Source organism: Neolamprologus brichardi, chromosome 7 (genome assembly GCF_056152115.1).
Source record: "Neolamprologus brichardi isolate AB-2024 chromosome 7, ASM5615211v1, whole genome shotgun sequence".
Taxonomy (NCBI): domain Eukaryota; kingdom Metazoa; phylum Chordata; class Actinopteri; order Cichliformes; family Cichlidae; genus Neolamprologus; species Neolamprologus brichardi.
Window position 1 is genome coordinate 38,546,567 of NC_142110.1, and position 6,217 is coordinate 38,552,783.

General features: G+C 38.7%; 1 long non-coding RNA gene across 1 annotated transcript; it reads right to left on the reverse strand.

The window, feature by feature from the left end:
• Positions 1-2,755: 2,755 nt before the first annotated feature.
• On the reverse strand, positions 2,756-5,585 carry LOC148102146 (uncharacterized). Its single transcript, XR_015719352.1, has 3 exons — positions 5,517-5,585; positions 3,903-4,091; positions 2,756-2,834 (listed from the first exon to the last, which is right to left on the reverse strand). It is a non-coding gene; the product is annotated as an uncharacterized LOC148102146 (long non-coding RNA).
• Positions 5,586-6,217: the final 632 nt, after the last annotated feature.

Here is a 6,217-nt window from a genome sequence, read left to right on the forward strand (position 1 = left end):
GTAATTTTTAAAAGCTAAATTAAACCATAATCCAACGTTTAAAATAAAAAATGTCTTGTTTTTCACAGTTTTGTTTTTCCACTTTGAAAAGAAAATCTAATAAATCATTTTTAAGGGTTATTCCACTTCTAAGTGAAATTTTATCTATTGCCATATTGCCACAGTTAGAAAGTGAGAAACAAGCCTTTTGTAAACAGCACACTAATTCTCCTGATCCGGAAGCAATCCATTTGCTTTAGCAGAGCATAAACAATGGAAGTGAATAGCAGGTGCTAGCATGTTGTGTGCAAAAGTGATTAAAATGACTCAGTAATGAAAACAAATATTTCTTGGGAGCTCAGTAATCATGTTCACGGCAAATGAAAAGTGCAAAAGTAACACGGAAGATTTGCAGAAGCTGATTTAGACTTGAGACTACATTGCAGTTACGACAAACACCGCTGTAAACATCCACTGCATGGTGCATGGATATAACGCAACAGTTGAAAAAGCCTCCAGCTTCCATAAACAAACACACACAGCCACTACTATACAAGCATAGTAAGCTGCAGTAACAATGGATGGGTCTTTGATTTGTTGAAGAAATATTGCACAAATAGCATGTTGGTTTATAGACACTGGTCGGCAGTGGCTTCAACTGCTGTGTTATAACCATGTGGAGGCTTACAGCAGTGCTTTGTCGTAATGTAGTCCCAAGTCTAAATCGGCTCCTGAAAATCCTTCATGTCAATTCATACTTTTCATTTGCAGTCAGCATGATTGTTGAGCTCCCGAGGAATACTTGGTATCATTATTGAGTGATCTTAATCACTTTTGCACACAAAATGCTAGTACCTGCCATTCACTTCCATTGTTTATGCTCTGCTAAAGCTGCTGCCAGATCAGGAAAATGACTGCGCTGGCTACAAAATTTTTTATCCTGTGTGTTTATGTTGCAACTTATCACGGAAACAGGTTTCTATTCAGCAAATTATGTTCAATGACAATGGCAATAAACATCTTCGGATTGTAATTCTGAAATGCTTTTTTCTCACTTATACATGGCAATAGACATATCTTCACTTAGGGTTGGAATGTCCCTTAACTCATTCAGTGCCAGAGATATTTAGCTTTTTCACTGATTTTGAAGGCTCGCAGAATATTTTGTTCTATGACTATGTGAATTCTGAAACCACCATGACAAAAATGAGTCTCTCTTCTTTCAGCAGCAAAAAAAAATGTTTCTACCTCTGTTATTTAGAAATCTGCAGTAGAAAAGAGAAACTTTCATGACAAAACACCTGTTTCTGGATCAAAAGCGTTTTGTGTAAATAGGTTTTTCTAGCAGATCAGTGACTTTGATGTAAATATTTCGTGTTTCAATGATTCATGCAACATCTCAACTATGTTTTACTACTATGAAAGTAAAAAAAATCACCTGTAAAAATGTACTTTTGGCAAATTATTTTGTGTATAAAAATAGTTGTTTATAGACAATTTCAACATTTGAAAAATATATAAGAAAAAAGCGAATGATTTATGATTCAGAGAGTCTGTGTGTGTGTGTTACTCCCGCATGTGCACAAGTGAGTGCGCGACTTAGTCTGTTCACCCCCCACCCGGCCATCGGTTCGTCTATCAACAATTTCTGTGTGTTTTATGCAGCAAATCGTTCATTATTCTGGTCCCTGCTGCCTTCAGAAGTTTCTAACAGGAGATACTGGTCAGATAAATCCGGTTCATGTTCACTGGAATCGCTAGAAAAACCATGACGTCAGGCTGCAGACACCTCAAGCTCGAAATGACGAGCTGGATCAAAAATCGCGCCACAATACTCGTTCTCAGTAGAGCCGACTGTCACGCTAGTGGGATTTTATCCATGTAATCAACTCCACCACCTTCTCAATTCAATAAAAAGCTCAAGAGGCGTCTATGGCACTGAGCGTTCGGATTAATTTTGACGTCTAAAGACGTCTATGGCACTGAATGACTTAAATACTCAACCCTGAACAGAAAATCCAATGAACAAAACACAAAGACCCTACAGAGACATGCATTCAAAACTAAACAAAAAATTAAAAACCAACTCAAGTACTTACGCTGTATTGTTTGAAAAGATCCTCCTCCTTCTCTCCAAGATAGACTATGAGGCAGCGAATAGCAATTTCTCTGCGCTTTTCAACTGTGTTGTCCTGATTGATAGAAAAAAATAGATGTGTTAAAAAAAATCAGATGTAAGTAGCTTACTTCATATACTGAAAATGATATCCATAATGATATAGCATTTTTTAAATTAAATAATAAAAAAGTTCATTTGGAATAAGGTGGAAGCAGTGGAATTAAATCTTTTGTAGGGAGAAGAGTCCCATCTTTTTGGAAGCGCTCGTTGGCTGACCGAATTTGGATCTCTGTGAGGTCAGAAAAGCTGGGAATCTGAAACTGAACAGGCCAGCGCTGGTAACGGTGCCCTGGACTATCTTCAGATGCGGAAAGAATCAGAGTGTCATTAGTTGACACAGATGAGGTGTCAACAGAGTCCTCCTCAGATGGATTATCAGTCACGTTGGTCACATCACTTAAGGTCAAGGTTATTGTAGGCTCCTGGTCCTGGAGAAACACAATCTTGATTGTGTCCTTGTCCTTAAGGTCAGTTGTCGAAACAAGGGTAAAAAACTCATCACCAAAATCAGCATCTTTATAGTGAAGACAGAAGTCTCTTGTAATGGAAAAGGTATCACGGATGGCTGAATAAAGGTCATCCACCGTTATTGGGATTCCAGATGGTAGTACAACTTTACGGACATCATGATCTGCAAGGATCACTCGAAGTTGAGATGGTTGTGACATTAGGTAACCTGTAGACCAAATTTTTGACATGTTTCTGTAATTCTTAGTAGCAGCTAAATAGTGCATAATATAATAAAATTTGATCTCCATGTATGGAAACTAGGAGCCAATTAACTATATGCCATCTCTGAAAATAGTAGAAAGACTGAGATTTGGGTTTGTCTTTTTTCAGCTGAAAATCTCCACACAAAGTATGGAAATCATTTATGGAACATAAATGCTGCACTTAAGAGTCATAATGGTTGTTCCGCCACAAATGTAAGAAATCAAGGGGACAGTGTCTGATAACTCAGCTGCCTCTATGACTTTCACTGGACCAGTTTTCTCAAGCACATAGCTCCTCAGATGTTCAATTGACCAAGCAGTTACACCTTTCACTATGAATCCCACATTGCCTTTCAAAACCACAATCTGGATCAACTCCCCAAAATCTGGTAGACCACAAGTGGAACCATAAGCCAGGATCATTCCACTAGTGTACTTGGTGCCTCTGTAACACACACTTTTGGCTATCTGGACACATGTCTCACCAGGAAACTTAGCCTGCAGTGCTTCTTGGATATCCTCTCGCAGCACACTAACATCCATTGTAGACAGTGTTGTAGCCTGTAGTAATGGTCTGACAGCTCTGGAATCATGTTGGTTATAAGCAAGCAACAACTGATGCTTCATGGCCAGTGACAGCAGAATATTTCTAAAACTACGAGTATGTCTGACAACACGCTTGAAAAAGCTGTGCTTTGCCTCAAACCGCATTGTCCACAGTGACACCAGAGGACCATAAGCCCTGATAAGTTCTGGATAATGTGCTAGGAAATGGTGTTTTGGAATGAGGCGTTGCTCTGGAAAAACCATGAGAAACCTGTGTTTATGCTCAGATATCTTACTGTCCAGGAAGCAAATGGTCTCCTCTGTGTGCACTTGATTCACAACAAGCTCAACAATGTCTCGAAGCACAAGAAGCAATTCCCATTCTGGGTCAGCCTCAGGGATTTTTGATCCAACCATGAGTGCAAGGCCAATCCATACTTCATGATTCTGAATTACTCAATTCAAGCTTACTTGTTAAAGCTTACTTCAGAAGGTCCCTTGGTATTCGATACCAGGAGAAGATGATGGTTTGAGCCTTTGTCCTGGCAAGAAACACAGCAAAGTAACTGAATATTTCAGTGAGATTCCCACTTTCTTTAGAAGGCTGACCACGTCTTAACTGGAACCCCTAGATCTGCAACGCCAGGACAGTGTATAACACCAGAAAGTCGTGCCTGCACAAAAATACAAAAGATGGTATTTTCAACTTCACCTGTGAGTCTTCAATACAGTGAATAAGTTTCACCTGTCAAAGCTGTGTGAGCTAGAACCAAACATTCAAAACTACATAGACCTGAATACACTGGGTGCTGGAAAGCCTAACGTGGCTTTCCATAGATCAAATATACATTAGAGGTGACATGGACTGGGCCAGTCTGTTGGAGCGTGTATCCCCACCGACCGCGATCTTGGAGGGGTCTCCACTCGCCCCCAGTGCATGTATTTCTACTGAGGAATGTGTTAAGTCAAAAAAAATAAATAAATAAAAAAAAACTAATATATATATATATATATATATATATATATATATATATATATTAGTTTTTTTTTATCAACAAAAGCAAACATAAGGTGTGGCATGACAGGACAGAATCATTTCTGACAGTAAATACGAAAAAAAACCCCAAACTTTTTTATACACAAGCTACAATGTCAATAATCCCACTTGATCTGTTTTCATTTCATTCTCCAAAACCAAATTGGAATCAATGCTGAGTCAGCAGCTATGGTCATTTTTGTGCACCCTAGTGTTGCAAAAACTGGCATACTACTGAAACCATATGTGGGATTATTGACCTTTCTTGCCTTATCTGTTTTGAAAAATATTTAAACATTTTCCTTATTTACCATGGGTGAATACATTCCTCAGTAGAAAAAATGCACTGGCGGCGAATGGGGACCCAACCAAAATGGCGGCCCGCTATTGATTTTTTCTTACTTTCAAACTTTATTGAGGCATATCAATGTTACAGCCAGTGCCAATGCACGTCGTCTCTACAAAACACGGAAAGTCCCCAAAAATTAGGGACAGCTAACTACCCTACCATATGCGGCACAGTGCAAGTCTGGTCTTTTACCTGTGAAAATAGGCCGAGCAGCCGGTGAAGAACTGCTCTTAGTGGTCAACAGACACACCGGACTAATGGCGACCGCACTTCCTGCGCAGAAGCCAATGGGGTTGAACTTCACCCCGTAACGTTACGAAAATTTAGAAGCGTTTCTTAACAATTACTAACATAAAATGCTTCCCTTCAAAAAATAAATTTCACATTTCAAAAATAAAATCACAGTGAACACAACTTAGCTTGGCTAGCTACGTTAGCATAGTAGTTTGCGCCGGGGCTAACAACGTCCGCTATCTTTTAAAAATTATAAGACAATTACAGTGGTCTGCATTAGAGTAACGTCAGTGTTAAATTTTCCAAAAAGAGCTCAACAATTTATGCTATCGCGGAATTAGCTGCTGTGTGTATATTAAAACACACAAACGCGGGGGCAAGCTAAGATGTATGTTATGTATGTTACGTCGTTGTTTTAAAGTAAACTAACAAAATCCAGAGCGACTGCAAATATGTGTAATTTCGCATAAAATTACTCACCGTTCGCGACGAACACAGCTCTTGATAAACCTTGAACACGTGCTGTTGAATATGTCCGCTTGAGTAGAAGAAGGGAACTGTGAGCTGTTTACACGTCATCAAGTTGTATTTTACATCGACAGAACTTAAAATTATATTGTTTTTTGATTAAAAGAAGATTTTAAATTCAGACAAATCACGATTATATATTGAGTAAAGAGGCATAATTTATGTGTCACCCGAACTCAATAAAATAAAAATTTTAATTAGGAAGTCTAACAGTATTTATGAACTTGATTTTTCATTTCACAACAACATATATATGTAAGTAATGACTAAAGGTCCCATTAATTACTTTTTAGAGTGTACAAACCTGCTTTCAGGTGCACTGTTAGGTTGCCAGAATATGCTGGGATTCTGATCAAACGATTCTAACGGGAGCCCATGAAGTGAGGTCTGGTGCTCTTGCTCTTTCCTCTCATTGGCTGTAAATGCCTAAGTATTTATACAAGGTCACAATGGTGGTTCGTTTTTGATAACTGTTGACTGATGGTCACATACCTTGGGTCAGGACTGCCTCTGGTGTTTTGGTGACATTTAGAATGAGTCATGTGGGTCATGTCACAACACTTGATGAAGGTGTCTATCTTTTTGTGATACATAAATAAATGTCCATGTGGAGAAGGCTCAAATCTATTATCATGTATTCTCACATTCCTTTA